The following is a 16,296-nucleotide window of genomic DNA, read 5'->3' as shown; positions in this document are numbered from 1 at the left end:
TTTGTGTATAGGAAGTCTCTGACTTTTGTGTGTTGATTTTATATCCTGCTACCTTGATAAAGGTGGATGGTTTTGATTAGTTCCTCTGTGGAGTTTTTAGGATTTTCCATGTAAATTAACATATTGACTGCAAATAAAGAAAGTTTTACTTTTTCTTTCCCTATTTGGATTCCTTGTATGCCTTTTTCCTGTCTTATTGCTCTGACTAGAACTTCCAATGTTATGTGAAGTGCAGTGGCGATAGTGGACACCCTTGTCTTGTTCCTGATCTCAAAGGAAAGGCTTTCAGCTTTTCTCCGTTGAGGATAATATTGGCTGTGGGTTTATCATAGATGGCTTTTATCATGTTGAGGTATGTTCCTTCTATTCCGAGGACTTCAAGGGCCTTAAACATAAATGGGTGTTGAACTTTGTCAAAAGCCTTCTCCGCATCTGATATGATTATGTGGTTTTTATTCTTCTGTCGGTTGACGTGATAGATTACATTAATTGATTTTCTGATGTTGAACCATCCTTGTGCCCCTGGGATAAAGCCCACTTGGATGTGGTGTATTATTCTTTTAATGCATTGTTGGATTCTGTTAGCTAAGATTTTGTTGAGGATTTTTGCATCAGTGTTCATTAGGGAGATTGGTCTGAAGTTTTCTTTTTTTGTGTTTTCTTTGTTAGGTTTTGGTATTAGTGTGATGTTAGCTTCGTAGAACGTTTGTGGTAGTTTTCCTTCTTTTTCAATTTTTTGGATGAGTCTGTGTAGAATGGGTAGTAGTTCTTTTCTGATTGTTTAGTAAAATTCATTTGTAAATCCATCTGGTCCTGGACTTTTATTTTTGGGGAGGATTTTGATTACTTCTTCTATTTCCTTGCTTGTCTGTTTAGCAGTTCTATTTCTTCTTTATCTAGCTTTGGGTGGTTGTAGAGTTGTAGGAATTTGTCCATTTCTGTTAAATTGTCCAATTTGTTTGCATATAGTTGCTCATAGTATTCTGATTATTCTTTTGATTTCGGCTGGGTCTGTAGTGATTTCTCCTCTTTCATTTATGATTCTGTTTATTTGTGCTTTCTCTTGTTTTTTTCTTTGAGAGCCTGGCTAGTGGCCTGTCTATCTTGTTTATTTTTTCAAAGAACCAACTTTTGGTTTCATTGAATTTTTGGACTGTTTTCCTAACTTCCATTTCATTTATTTCTGATTTGACTTTTATTATTTCTTGTCCTCTGCTGACTTTTGGGTTATTTTGTTGTTTTTTTTTTTTTTCCAGTTCTTTATGGTAGGACATTTAGATTGTTTCTTTGAGTTATTACTCGTTTCTTTATGTGAGCTTGTATTGCTCTGTATTTTCCTCTTATAACTGCTTTTAATGTATCCTACACATTTTGGAGACTTGTGTTGTCATTTTCATTCTTCTCCAAGAACTTTCTGATTTCTTCTTTGATCTCCTCATTGGTCCAACGGTTTTCCAGTAGTGTGGGTTTTAGTCTCCACGTGGTAGGTGGGTTTCTTGCCTTCTTCATATGGTTTATTTCTAGTTTGATTCCTTCATAGTCAGAGAAAATAGTTGGTATGATTTCGATCTTAGTGTATCTATTGATGTTTATCTTGTGACTCAGTATGTGGTCAATCCTAGAGAATGATCCATGTGGATTTGAGAAAAATGTGTACTCAGATTTTCTGGGGTGCAGTATTCTATAGATGTCCGCTAGACCCATGTTGTCCAGGTCCTTGTTCAGAGCTTTCGTTTCTTTACTTATTTTTTATCTTGTTAATCTGTCCATTGGTGAGAGTGGTGTGTTGAAGTCTCCTACTGTGTATGTATTCTCTCTGATACACATTTTCATGGATGACAGTAGTTTCCTAATATATTTTGGTGCTCCTTCATTTGGTGCATATATGTTGATGATTGTTATTTTTTCTTGTTGTATTGTCCCCTTAATCATAATGTAATGTCCTTCTGTATCTCTTTTAACCTTTTTTAGTTTGAAGTCTATTTGATCTGATTTAAGTATAGCAGTTCCTGACTTCTTTTTTGGTCCATTTGCATGTAGGATTGTTTTCCATCCTTTTATTTTCAGTCTGTTTTTATCTTTTGTGTTACATGTGTTTCCTGAAGACAGCAGAATGATGGGTTCTGTTTTTTAATCCATCCTTGCATCTCTGTGTCTTTTTACTGATGAGTTTAAGCCATTCACATTTAGAGATAATATTGATATACTGGTACCAGTTGCCATTATGGTCCTTCTGTATTTTTATTCCTTGTTTTGAATTGTTCTTGTGCATTCTTCTGTTGGATTTGGTTTGAGGGCTTCTTGTATTTTTTGGAGTGGGGGTTTAGTCATGATGAAATTGTGGAGTTTCTGTTTGTCTGAAAGTGTCCTTATTCTTTCTTCGTAGAATAAGGAGAGCTTCGCAGGGTAGAGTATTCTTGGTTGGCATTTAATGCTTTGGAATTTGTTGAGTATGTCCCTTCACTCTCTTGCGCGTAATGTTTCTTCAGATAAGTCTGATGTCATCCGGATAGGATTCCCTTTGTAGATTATTTGTTTCTTCCCTCTTGTCATTCTCATTATCTTTTCCTTGTCTTGTATTCTTGGAAGTTTTATTATAATATGTATTCCTGTTTTTCTCCTCTCATCATGGTAGTTGGGGTTCTTCTTGCTTCTTGGGTGTCTACTTTCATCTCCTTCATATTAGGGAAGTTCTCTTCTATTATCTCTGTTAATATTTTCTCTATTTCTTGGCCTTGCTCTTCGCCCTCTGGGAAACCTATAACTCTGATGTTTCCTTTCCTTATGGTGTCAGATAGCTCTTGAAGTGTTTCTTCATTCCTTTTCCTTTTTCCTTCTCTTTCTTTTTCTTTTTAAATTCTCTTTGTTTCTGTGTTTTCAAGGGTGCTGTTTTGGCCTTCCATTTTCATCTATTCTGTTTTCATTACTTTCCCCAGCATTCTTTATCTCTTCTAGTGGCCTTTTCATTGCCTACATTTCTTCTATTTCCTTTTTTAATGTGTCAGTTCATTGATTGCTTGTCTCATATTTTTTTTCATTTCTTTCATTCATTTCCTTGTTTGCATTCTTCAATTCCTGGATGGCTTGCCTCATTTCATTTTGTTTGTTTATCATGAGGATTCTGAATTCTTTATCTGGTAGGTTGAGCAGTTCTTCTATTTCTTTGATGGTTTCTGCTGACTGATGTTTTTGTGGTGAATTTTCCTCCTGTGCACTTGCTTGAATATTTGTTTATCTTCACTTCCCTGTTGTATATTTTCTAATACTTTCTATTCACTGAGATGACCAGCATTTTTTTTTTTTTTTTTTTTTGGGATCTTCTTTCTGGAATGGCTTAGTGACTTCCAGACACTTCAGTTGTGGAGCGTATTCTTAGTTGTGTTATTTTTCCCAGAACCCACTGTGTGTAATTGTGTCTGTCATCTCAGCTGGTAACAGTCAGGGGTTTCTTGTGTTGTTCAGCCTCTTCTAGTAATACATTGAGTCCGTGTTTCTGGAAGCTGTCTGTTGATCTTTGTAGCCTTCGGATGTCCCTGGTTTCCTCTATGCTTGGTATGCCCATGGTGGTTATGATGTATTAGTAGTGTTGTAGGTCTCCCTGGAGCTGGGCCTGTGGGTGAGTTGGTGGTTAGCTTTGTTTACACTCTAAGTACTGTGAGCCTTTCTGGCTCACAAGTCTTTGGGTCTCTGTTGTGGGGGTGATATCTCCCCCTCCCCATAGAAGTGCAGGGGAGTGCCAGAGAGCTGATATCCTCCCAGCTGAGCAGTCCTCCTTCTGGTCTTTCAGGGCTTTTTGTATTTAGTCCAGTCACTCCCTCAGCAGCGCCTCCCCACTGCCTGAGGGCTTCTCACAGAGCCCAGCTGTATCTCTTTAACTCCAGGGTTTTATAACCGTTTTTGTGGGTAGATGTGGTAATCTGGTAGACCCCTTAGCAAGTATCCCCATTTGAGGCACTTCCTAGGGTCTCTCTATGTTGAATGTGCACATGGAAGATTGTTAAAATTGCTGTATTATCCTAGGGTTGTCCAGTGGTTGGGTCCTGTCTTTTTTTTTCCCCCCTCTTTAACTCAGGGGCTTGGTGAGTCTTGCTGACCACACCTTAAGAATGGCGCCAAGACCTGACAAACCCTAATGTTGCCTAGTCTCCGATCTCTGTTGTGGGGGCAGGAGATGCAGGTAGGACTAGAGGGGCCCCAATTGCCAATTCCTCTTTCCACCTCCCAGGCTCTAAATAGAGCAGCTTTTCCCCCCCACCTCCTGTAGCAGCTTGGGATCCACTCACCTAGCTGTTTTATCTCAGTTTATATCCAGGGCTTTGTCAGGGCTGCTGGGGCAAAGGACGGCAACATCTCTGCGGCTTACCCTCCGGTCTTTGGTTCCGAGCTGCAGTCTTTTTCCACAAATTTTTTTCCTCCCCCTAGCTGAGTAGTCTCAGTTTATCTCCAGGGATGTAGCAGGACTAGGGCAAAAAGCTGCTGCAGCTGTGCAGAGCAGCAGCAGCTGCAATCAGTCTCCCTCAGCAGTGCTAGCTGGCATCTGGGTGCCTAGATTTTTTTTTTTAAGATTTATTTATTTGTGCATACAGAACCGGGTTGCAGGCCAGAGGCTCAGGGGCATCAAGAGGCTTCACCAGAGACAGAGTGGGGAACAGAACAGGCAGATCTACGAAGTACACTGCTGAGGGGAGCAGCAGGTGGGCCAGGAGAGGTCTGCTGCGCCACGTGGTCACCTCCGGGGCAGGTGGGAATCGAATTCATGCAGAATTGGCGTAAGCTTCTCAGTGCAGTGCTTTAACCTGCTGCACCACTAGGGAGGGCCAAGGGTGCCTAGATTTTTAAAGGAGCCAAATGAGTAGGAAGCCACTGGTGTTCCCCCATCAGAGTTGCAGGGTTCAACTAATCCTGCCTATGTGGCTTCCCTTATGGGAACTCCCCAATCGCTGATTCTCCCTCGTTTATGTTCCTTCTAGTGAGTCCAGGTTGTTCTCATTTGGGTGAAACCCATAGCATGTAAGTCTATAGTCTGTTTTTTGTATATTCCCGTGCGAGTTTGGATGTAGTAGTCTCTGCGTCTTTACTCTGCCACCATCTTGCCGGTTCCCCGCAATTATTATTATTTTTTAAAAATATTTATTTATTTGTGCATACAGAACTGGGGTACAGGTCAGAGACTCAGGGGTGGCGAGAGGCTTCATCAGAGATTGAGTGGGGAGCAGAACAGTCAGATCAACGAAATACACTGCTGAGGGGAGCAGTGGGCGGGTCAGGAGAGGTCTACCACGCCATGTGGTCACCTTCAGTGGCAGGCGGGGATCGAACTCGTGCTGAAGTGGTTTCAGCTTCTTAGTGCAGTGCTTTAACCCGCTGCACCACCAGGGAGGGCCTCCCCACAATTATTTTATAAAGTAATACTATAGCTAGTGAGTGGAAGGATGGAACAATGAGCTAATGCAGATGATAAGCTGTCACGAATAGACACCTGATTTCCTGATAGTCCATGAGATTAAATCTTCAGATACAACAGAGTGGCCAATATATATTGTTCTATGCATATTAGGAACAAAATTGTTGTATATCATCTCAGGGATGGTTTGAAAACAAATGCCCTCCTTTCCTTCCCTCCTTTTCTTCCTCTTTCCTTCCTTCCCCATCTCCCTTCCTCCTTTTATTTTTTTAATCTGTCTTTTAACTGATTAATCTTCACTGAATTTGAAATTAGAGCATTAAGTTTACAAAATGAACTTGTTTCTCTTCCTTTTTCTTAAAAATTAACTAAATTCTGGCCAAATATGCATTGGCACATCTAAACTAATTTTTAGGAACTAATTATATTAAATTTGTGGTGAAGGAAAGTTGAGGATTCTATCAAAACATATTGCTTAATTCAATTTTTGGAAAACTTTTTAGTAATATTGTATTTTTCCTTTTCAATTTTGTTTTTGAAAATTTAAATGAAATGATTCATTATCTTGATTAACTATTTTCAGTTAAATTTCTTCCTCTCAATTGGTATTTTCAATATCTGTGGCTGTGAAAACAATAGTGGACCTGGAAAGAGGAAATCTCTTTCTACCCAGTATTTCAAAATTTTCACATAATACCAATATTAATTTTATTTGCATCTGTTTGGTATGGATGTGGGAACAAGTAGAGCTTACTTTTACAGATCTCTTTTAAGTTTACATGTAATTTGTTTATGTCAGAACTTAATGGATATATGGTTAGGAAACAATATGATGATAAGGTGACATAAATCAGCATGTTTATTTCTTTATTTTTTCCCCATATTTAATAAAGTACGAACTACACTGGAACATCTGAAGTGAACATAATGCAGGAAACACACTAGATGTTTTGTTTGCATTGGCCTGGAACTTTAATCGATGGCAGTATAATATATCTTCTATCTTGGACTGCCACTTCTTTTAACATAGAGTGCTCCTCTCACTCTATGCCAAAGGAAGGAGACATAGTCATTATTTTAAAAGGTAAGCTGAGGCCCTCCCTGGTGGTGCAGTAGATTAAAGCACAGCACTAAGAAGCTAAAGCCACTTCAGCATGAGTTCCATCCCCGTCCCAGGAGGTGACCCACATGGTATGTCAGACCTTGCCTGACCCGCCCACTGCTCCCCTCAGCAGTGTACTTCTGTGATATGCCTATTCTGCTCCCCACTCTGTCTCTGGGGAGTCCTCTCACTTCCCCTGAACCTCTGGCCCGTACCCCAGTTCTGAATGCATAAACAAATAAATCTTAAAAAAAAAAAAAGTAAGCTGATTCTTGCTAACATCTCTGCAACAGTCTAGCAAAAAGGCCTTTGGGTTTCTCTTGAGGGAGTAAAAATGAAATGATGAAATGTGTGCTAGAATTGAAGAAAGTAGATTAGGAGGAGCTGAAAATTTGTGCATTTAGATAATTAAAAGTTTTCCACCTATCTCTTTTCTTTCAATATTTCTCAATGATCTTCTCGTTTCCAGTTGTAACAAATTTTTGATAGAAATAAAATTTTATGGAACATTTCAGAGGGGAATCATGCTGAAATTGACACCAATTCATAGCACAGGGTTCTAATTATGTTTATGAATGAGTGGAAAGCTTCAATTCTGAGCCAGTAAACATCAGTTTAAGTTTAGGAAAAATTACTGTAATCATATTAATAAAAAAAATATATAGGTGTCTCTTACACTGATTTTTTTTTTTTTTTTTTTTTTGGTATGTAGGCCTCAAAGGGCAATAAATCAGACCCTTTTTTAAATTCCTGGATTTATTCTCTTTTGATTATTTAGGAAATTTACTGAAAAATGTGCTTTATTCTTCAGCCATTCAGTTTGCTAATTTCTCATGTCCCCACACTTTGACCTTAGAACAACTTATCAAAGGAAAACTTGGGTCTAATCAAATGAAAGGTTTGCCAAGGACTTTCTCTCTTGCATGGAGTGGGCCAAGGAGGAAAAAGATTGAATTCCATATAGAAGTGAAGGACCATGAGTATCAGTCTCTTGTCACTTACCAGTGATAGAGGATTTCTTATCTCCTGAAAGAAAAGTCCATTCACATGAAAATACAGGCGAGGGTATCAGAGCTCCTCTTTCTGCCACTCATTTTCTGAACAATCCCTTTCAGCTTCTTTTTGTGTGAAATGAGTGATATTGGTAACTTATTGGAGTTATAGTTTGACTAAGAATTCAAAAGAAAGGTTTGGATAGAGTAAGTTCCCTGGTTTTTTTGTATTTTTTTTTTGTATAGACTAAGTACACAAATGTTTCCTTTCAGTTTTATCTCTATTCCTATCTCTTTCTCCTTTCATTCTTCTTCTTACCTTTTCTTTTTTCCCTTCCTCACTTTCACCTCTCTTGCTTCCTCCCATCCTTTTTATCCCCCCTACTACTGTCAAACTGAACTGTAATCACTTTAGAATAGTTGAAAAATTGAAAGAATTCATAGGCACTGTAAATAATTTATCTTTATACTCACTACCTAACGTTCTCTTTGTCTTCTACTTTCCTAAATATATATATATATATATTGGAAAAATGGGTTCACAATACTTGTTTTGGAATGATTTCTTCTTTACAACTGTCACTTCTAATTTACATCTAGGGTAGAGTCCTCTTCTTTTCCATTGGCTTGAAGCCTTGAGTTGCCTTTGCTCCATTTAGTTCCCTCTGATCATCCCTGGTCTGGGAATTTCTTTTTCTTTCTTTCTTTTTTTTTTTTTTTGTGTTTTTCTCCTAGCTTCACTAAAGAATATGTAAACTCAGTTATTCTTGAAAATTACTCTTTTTGATACTGATACTTAAAAGAAAGGAGCTTATTCAATTGTGGTTTCTTATTCATATCCTATATCAATTTTTATTTAAGCAACTACCACTCCAATACATTATATTGTACATTTAATACATTATAGTGTTAATTATTTTGGTTCTTGGAAAAAAGTGACATGAATTTAGAATCTACTTTAATTGACTCTTAAATACATTATCTCAAAATATATAAGTGAAGTGATGTTGGTAAGTGTTTTATTTATTTCTGTGAGATAAACAAATGTTAATATATGAAGCTTGGCATTTTGTTTTTCCCACTGGGTTTTCAACAATATACACACATTTTTTTTTTAATGAAATAAGTATTACTTTTCTGTATAACAAATTGATTACAAGAGATTTTAGGAATAATTCCAAATCAAAACCAAAAAGAAGGTTTTAGACTACAGCAATAAAAAAATGAAGTGGAGATTGTTTACTTTTACTTATTTGAATGAGTGTACAGCACCAAAATTATGATTTTGAAGTTTCAAATTAAAATTATATAATATCATAAAATATGAGATGGTATTTAAGAGGAGCCCATAAAAATTCAAGAACAATGTTTGAGGGTTTCTCAAATGGGAATTTCTTTGGGGTTGCAGGCTTAGGTTTATAATTTTAAAAGTGACTAAAGAAAAGCCTAATACCTGAAGTATTCCTTTTTTTAAAAAAGATTTATTTATTTATGCATATAGAACTGGGGTACAGGCCAGAGGTGCAGAGGGGTAGTGAGAAGATTATCAGAGACAGAGTGGAGAGAAAAACAGGCAAGTTAATGAAATATACTGCTGAGGGGAGCAGCAGGTGAGACGGGAGAGGTCTGCTGTATCATGTGGGCCAGGGATCGATCAAACTTTTGCTGAAGCAGCTGTGGCTAGCTTTGCAGTGCTGTACTTAACCCATTGCATCACCAGGGAGGGCCCTACCTGAAGTATTTCTGAACAACACCAATACTTGCATCTCTGAGTATTATGCACCTGAGCACAAGCACATATACACATACATGCACACATATGAATAAATTTTTTTCTACACTATCTGAAAATACTCTTTTTTTTCTCACAAGAAGTGAAAACTTGAGGAATTAAGTATTTCATATTTGAGTCATCAAAGTCGAATTCCCTGGAAAATGAAGCATATTATACAGCAAGTACACGTTTTCAGAATAAATAGCTCCTTGGTAGACAGGATGAATAACATATTCTCAGAGGCTTGAGCTCTCCTTCTGGGGGCAAAATTTAACTCCTTCATTCCTTAGTAGGTTCTAACATAGATAAATTTCTTTGTGGATAATGTAGCTATCCTCTGTGTTTTAAAAGTTTGAGTTACATAGAAGGAACATAAAGGACCAGGGGGGAAAATAATAATAATGAACAACTATATACCAGAGACATTTTATGGGGGTGGAGTGGGAATGGGATCAAAAATGGGGGTGAGGGGGGAGGAAGTACACTGGACTATAGTGATGGCACACTGGTGATTTGGTGATGGGAAGCCCAAGGGATTACAACTGAGATGGAAAAAGGCACAAAATGATGTAAAAATAAACTATTATATTATTTTTAAAAAGTTTGAATTATAACTTTCCACTTTCATGAAAGACCTACATTATTACCTGTTTTTGCTAAATGAAAGAAATCTGAAGGGAAATCTTGCCTTTATGACAAGTGAAAAGCAGAAGCAGCATTTGGTGTTTGTTTTGTCTCAGCTGCTCTAGGGGTAGCACATACCCAAGCAGTGAGCACACCTCCACCAGCTTCCTTCCCTGGGAACTACACTAATGCTATGATACAGCAGTATTTCAGCTGTTATATTATGTTGATGCTCTTCTAGGTTTCCTGTGTTATTTGGTGTGAGTTGGTAAGTTATTTTTGGGTCTGGGAACATTTGCAAAATTTTTGACATAAATGAATGGCTTTGCTTTCTTGTTATATAGAATTTCAGCTCATGAAAAATTTCATAGTAACACTCTGCTTTCAGATAGTAGGGAAACCTGTTTTTATTCTTTTGTATATCCTAACAGTGATTTTTCTACTTGACTGAAAATCTTCTTTGTCATCTAGAATTCAAAATTTCTGAGACTAATAAAAAGGCAAAGCTATCAATTTTGTTGTTAAATTTTCATCATTATTCTCAATTTCCTGAGATTTGGGTAAATATTTGCAATAAGAAAGGGAACTCCAGCCTTACTCATGGATGAAGTTGGAGAATCAATAAACTAAAAATGAGAACCCTGCTCTAGACTATAAAATCAAGGAGTCTGCACTTATAGGTGGGATGTCATACTTAATGTCAGAGAAGTAAATGAGGAAATGTAGGGAGGGAAGAGGAAATGGATAATTAGTTAAAGCCTCAGAGCTAGCTACAGTTCCCAGCACTGGGTTATAATGGAAGGGTTTGGGGCCTTTCCTGGTGACGCAAGGGGTTAGGATGCAGCACTGCAAGCTAGTGCAGTTGCTTCAGTGCTAGTTCGATTCCCGGCCCCGGAAATCCACATGGCACAGCAGACCTCTCCTGACCGCCCGCTGCTCCCCTCAGCAATGTGCTTTGTCAGTCGGCCTGTTCTGCTCCCCACTCTGTCCCTGGTGAATCCTCTCACTGCCCCTGCACCTCTGACCTGTACCCCAGCTCTGTATGCTTACAAATAAATAAATAAATATTAAAAACAAACAAACAATGGAAGGGTTTGGGCATAGAAACAAACTGCCTTCCAGATGAGGAAGCATAGGGCACTGGGACAGAGCAGGACTAGGGGGCTGACATGCTTTTTATAGTGCCCGTGACAAGGCTTGTTTCACAGAACACAGAGATTTGAAGTTTACTGTAGCAAGTTTCTTCTGTTTGACCACAGAAGATGGAACTCCCCATTCCTTGTTGAATGTCCCATTATATATACTTCCTCATAAGCTAATGGAGGCAAGGGGCATATTTTCATAAACCCTCTAGCATGGGGCTTTACCCAAAGTAGACATCCAGTAGAGATCTGTCCGATGCATACATGCATCTGATTTCCCTGGAGGCAGATTCTAAAACTGTTCAGATCATTCTTACTCTATTTTTATTGCCATTTTGAAGTTATAGGTCTCATAACTTGTACCAATAACATATATCAAGCATATGTAATATTTAGTATTGCTGTATGTGGTGTCAACATTCATACAAAACATAGTATATATTTAAATGGTTAAGTTACAATCATTTTGGGAACCTCAGAATTATTCTTCATCTAAAAGTAACCTTGGTCTATGCAGAAGTAACACTATTACCTCTTTATGCCTCATTCCTTTCACTTGACATTGGACCCTTGATATTGTCAACATATCTAATGATAAGCTGATGTGCTGATTGCAATGACAACCTTATATTTAATCATCTTTTTGTCAGTAATAGCATGCCATGGATATTTCTATAGTCCACTTGCCTACTCAGTATTATTTTGGTGATGGTGGTTTTATAGCACAGGTTTTTCTGGCTATCTCAAAGTAGAGCCTTATGAAATCTTTGGTTAGTTGAACAAATTTGTAGGAGCAATTATTATTAACTTATATGGGAAAAATTGTGACCATTCCAATACTCAACAAATAACTCACTAAAATCACGCCAGAGAACCCTAAAGGCTAAAATACCACTAACATAATAAATGCAAAAATGACATGATAAATACACATTTATAAAGTAGTTCCTGAGGAACTCTGGCCACTCTTCTATTTGGGGAGTATGCTGTTTCTGTAAGTGTGTGTTGCAAAACAATGCTCAATGCTGCTTTTCATCATGAAAGTGAAAACCATTGTACTTCTTTCAGTTAGCAAAAACAGGTACTTATGTAGGATTTTTGTAATATCTATGTGGTGAAAATGAACTTTCAAAGAGCACAATATACCTATATTTTGAAGAGGAATAATTAATAACCAATTAAAAGATTCGTCTGGTTATGTGACGATTTCCTATGAACAATGAATAAAACAATTATTTCCTTATTTTATCTCGAGCTACCAAACATGAAATGTAATGACATCATTTTCCTAAATTAGAGATTTTTAAAAGGGAGCTTCTTAATAGTTAAAAAAATAAAACTGAACTTCATCTTAGCTGCTCCTGTAATTCAGGTTTGTGAGTTGAAAGTCAGAGAGAAAGTATGCTGGTTGTAATGGGACGTAGGGAAGTCAAGTGGGGTCAAATACTTTCTTCTCCAGATTCCTGAAGCAGCTTCAGGTGGATATTGGAGCATATTATTAAGCAGGTTGGTGTTTAGCCAGCAGATACTTCTGCTCTTTGTGTTATTTAAGGCTTAGAGAGCTATTTGTTGTTATCAATTTGTTGTTGCTAGAGATCTGAGGGAAACCTCAGAGTGTCAATGTTTTTTTAAATTGAGAACATCTTATTGCTTAAAATGGATGGACTTATGAGGCTTTTACCCTTATCCTGATCACTCAGACAGTATAGTGAAGGTAAGATGGTATTTACCAATGTTTATCATACATCAGTAACTGGCATCAGATTCAGATTCCTTTCTATTATATTACTTCTTTTGCTAAATAGTATCTTCATCCCTCTCACATCTCCTACTTTCTCCATTCTCTCAAAATACACACACACACACACACATATCCCCTCCCTTCCCAATTTACAACTAGGTCTTCATCTTTTTCTACTACACTTGGAACCCTGAGCTCGACTGAATACTTGTAATCTTTGTTTCTTCTTCATATATGTTCACTCAAAGACATTTACTGAAATAGAAGACAAATGTGCCTCAATTTTTTTTTTTAAATAAAGTAGCTAAGGCTGGGGATCGTGGGGTTATCTCCCCTTACTTTGTCTTTGGTGTCTTCTTTATCCCCTGTATGGGGGTTCAGTGTCTGGTTATCCTTATCAACTAAGTGACTTTTCCTTTCCCTTACATTTTCTAATGACAACATACCTGGCAAGTCAGAATTAACCTGTGCAGTGCTACTTGCTCCAATAATCTGAAAAATGAATTCATACATAGTTATTAGTCCATGAAAAACTACATAGTACCAGCATCCCTTGTTTTACAAAAGTTCATCTTAAGCTGTTTCGCTTATATAGAAACATATATTATTACCTATTTTCCCTAATTGAAAAAAGAGTTCAAAGAGAATTTTAACTTAAGCAATGGCAGGTGAAAAGGGAAACTAAGCATGCAGCACTTGTTTTTCAACAGTCATTTTAGAGGCAGTCACACTCTCGGCAGCAAGAATGGGACCACCAAGCTCATTTCTTGAGAACTACTATAAGGAGGTTGTGTATTTATCCTATTCTTCCTGTTTATTCTATACATAGCAATATAGTTTTTACTATATTATACAACATGTAGTACTATACTATACACAACATATAGTACAGTGTGTGTGTATTACACACACACACACAGATACACACATCATTTTAGATTTCATATGCTATGATTTGGTAGGTTATGTTTTGAATTTAGGAACACCCCCAAAATTTTCCTTATAAACTAATTTGTAAAAATTTCATATGACCTTCCCCCCAAATATATTGCTTCTTTACATTATACCATTTCAACTTATAAAAGGTTTCGTGGAATATTCTACTTTTGGATAGCAAGGGAATCCTGTATTTTTGTTTTAAAGGGTGTTTAATGACATTAAGGTATATTAACCTTAAAGATGAACTTAATGTGGGGATTTCATATTGGACAGGTAAGAGAGATGTTTCTGGGTAAGTAGTTTCTTACCTCTCAACTCATGTCATTTATAGGTTCACTTTCTCTGCTTTTATGTTACTCCTTGATAGTGCTTGTATGATTTGCAGATACCTTAGAAATGATTTCTTATAGATATAGCAGCACTAAATTTTCATAGTGAGGCAAATTATACTAGAAATAGCATTTTATTTTATTTTTCTAGTCAAATTTGATTTTTTTGCACTAGGTTAGAATTCATAATCAAGAGTTGATGACACATAAGGATTAATTAATGTAATTTTTTAAATTAAGTAGTTTCTATTCATTATCCACTATATTATGTATGGGGAATCCAATAACCAAGATAATTGTGCTCCAGTCCTCACCTAGATTGTGATATAGACAAGGAAAATGATGAGATGAGAACAAAGTGAAAAATAGAAAAATCCTTGTTGTAATATCAGGAAGAAACAAAAAAATATGTTGTTAATATGGTGAATTGAGAACAGGAAATCTACTTTAGATGAGGAAATGGATGATAGTCATGTTTGAGTGAAACTCTGGAGGTTGAGTGATTGAAAGAAGAAAGCTGGTGATGGAGAGATGATAATGGTAATGGTGATGGAGAGATGATGATGGTAATGGTGATGACAGTGACTGTGGGATGTGGTGGAGATGGTTGTGTTGTTGATGATGGTGGGGGTGATGGTGATTATGAGCACAACAAAGTTTAAGATTAATTTATGGTAAACAGTTACAGAGTTATATCAAATGTTTATCTTTGACATTTTATCCAAGAGGACCTAGAAATAACAAATAGGATAATTTTTAAATAACTGGTCTAATCTTACCTTTACCTTTGAACAACAAATGGCAATTTCTGAATATTCTTTGATGATTATTTCTTCTTTTTCTGGCATGTTCTTCCCTCTTTTCCTTTTTCACCCTCTCCTGCCAAAACATCCTTAGCATAGAAAAATGAAATTTTCATTAAGAAACAGGTACTAATGTTAGGCAATAAACGTAAATGTGTTTTAAAATCTGCTGACCCACTATTAATTATGTTCAAATCTATCCATTGGCTATGGAAGATTACTGTGGAACACTAACACAATTTTGTTATCTATCTTTTGTTTTTGAATTAGGAAGACTTAATGGCATGCAAAGCATCTCTTTATTTGTTAATTGGAAAAATCAAGTTATTTAAATTTTATAAATAATGAAAATATAAAGTACATATTTAAATATTCCTATATATGTAAGTTATTAAGGATATACTAAGATGTAACTCTCTTACTAGTGGGATTTTTGAGGAAATTTTTCTGTTTTTTCCTAAATTTTTAAAAACTTCAACAATCAAAAGAATATTTTTGAAATAAGCTAAAAGTAACGCAACAGCTTGTTTTGGCTTTTGGCTTGGTAATTCTAGTAATTTAGAAAATAATCAGAGACCTGGGTGAAGTCATTGTATCCCTTGGGATACTTCATTAGCAGTTATCTGTAAGAGGGAAGGACCAGAAATTCTTAAAGAGGGGAGCAAATTAAAGCAAATTCAGAGATCATGAGGAATTAAAATTATGTTTCCAAAGAAGTTCAGTGACTTACGCTTACAGAATAATGTGCAAAGTTAAGTAGAAAAAAGTTTATAAGATACTAATTATGTAAAAATAAAATTTACATGTAAGTTAAAAAAAAAAAGACCATAACTAAATAGCCAGATGTGTGATTATGATAACTTCTAGGTTTGGAGCAATCTTACATTTTAATTTTTCAGTGAACTAACAGTCCCTTTAAAGTAAGCTATATAAATAACATTACTATAAAAATAAAAAAGTTATAAATTATCCAGATACTAATTAATTTAAATGTTTTGGCAAAAATAATGGGCATAGTATGCTACTTTTCTCTATATTCATCCAGTGGTTTCAGTAAGCAATGTCCAAAAAATAACCGGACTTCTTGGTAATTCTTATGTACTGTCTAGACCTAGAGAAATAGAAGTCTCAAATTTGAGAATTGAACTTCTGTATTGTCTAATTGTAGCTTGGATATATTATTGCTAATGAGATTATTAGACACATTATCAATTCTGGACAATTGATGTGGAAAGTTCAATCAGATTAATAAGCAATAAAACCTCCTAAAGCTTTTCTGGCATACTGGGCATATGAAATAAGAATTGGTTGAATCGGCCCTCCCTGGTGGCGCAGCGGGTTAAAGCACTGTTCTAAGAAGCTTAAGTCACTTTCGCCTGAGTTCGATCCCCACCTGCCCCGGAGGAGATCCACATGGCGTGGCAGACCTCTCCTGACCGGCCTGCT

General features: G+C 36.5%; 1 protein-coding gene across 2 annotated transcripts in view; it reads left to right on the top strand.

Annotated features, from left to right (window-relative positions):
• The window catches only part of POU6F2 (POU class 6 homeobox 2), a 491,272-nt gene that overhangs the window by 20,478 nt on the left and 454,498 nt on the right, over nt 1–16,296 (top strand). The window lies entirely within an intron of this gene.

Source organism: Condylura cristata, unplaced genomic scaffold (assembly GCF_000260355.1).
Source record: "Condylura cristata isolate star-nosed mole 26May11 unplaced genomic scaffold, ConCri1.0 scaffold00005, whole genome shotgun sequence".
NCBI lineage: Eukaryota > Metazoa > Chordata > Mammalia > Eulipotyphla > Talpidae > Condylura > Condylura cristata.
The sequence above is the reverse complement of the archived record's forward strand: the minus strand, read 5'-3'. Positions and strand labels throughout refer to the sequence as shown.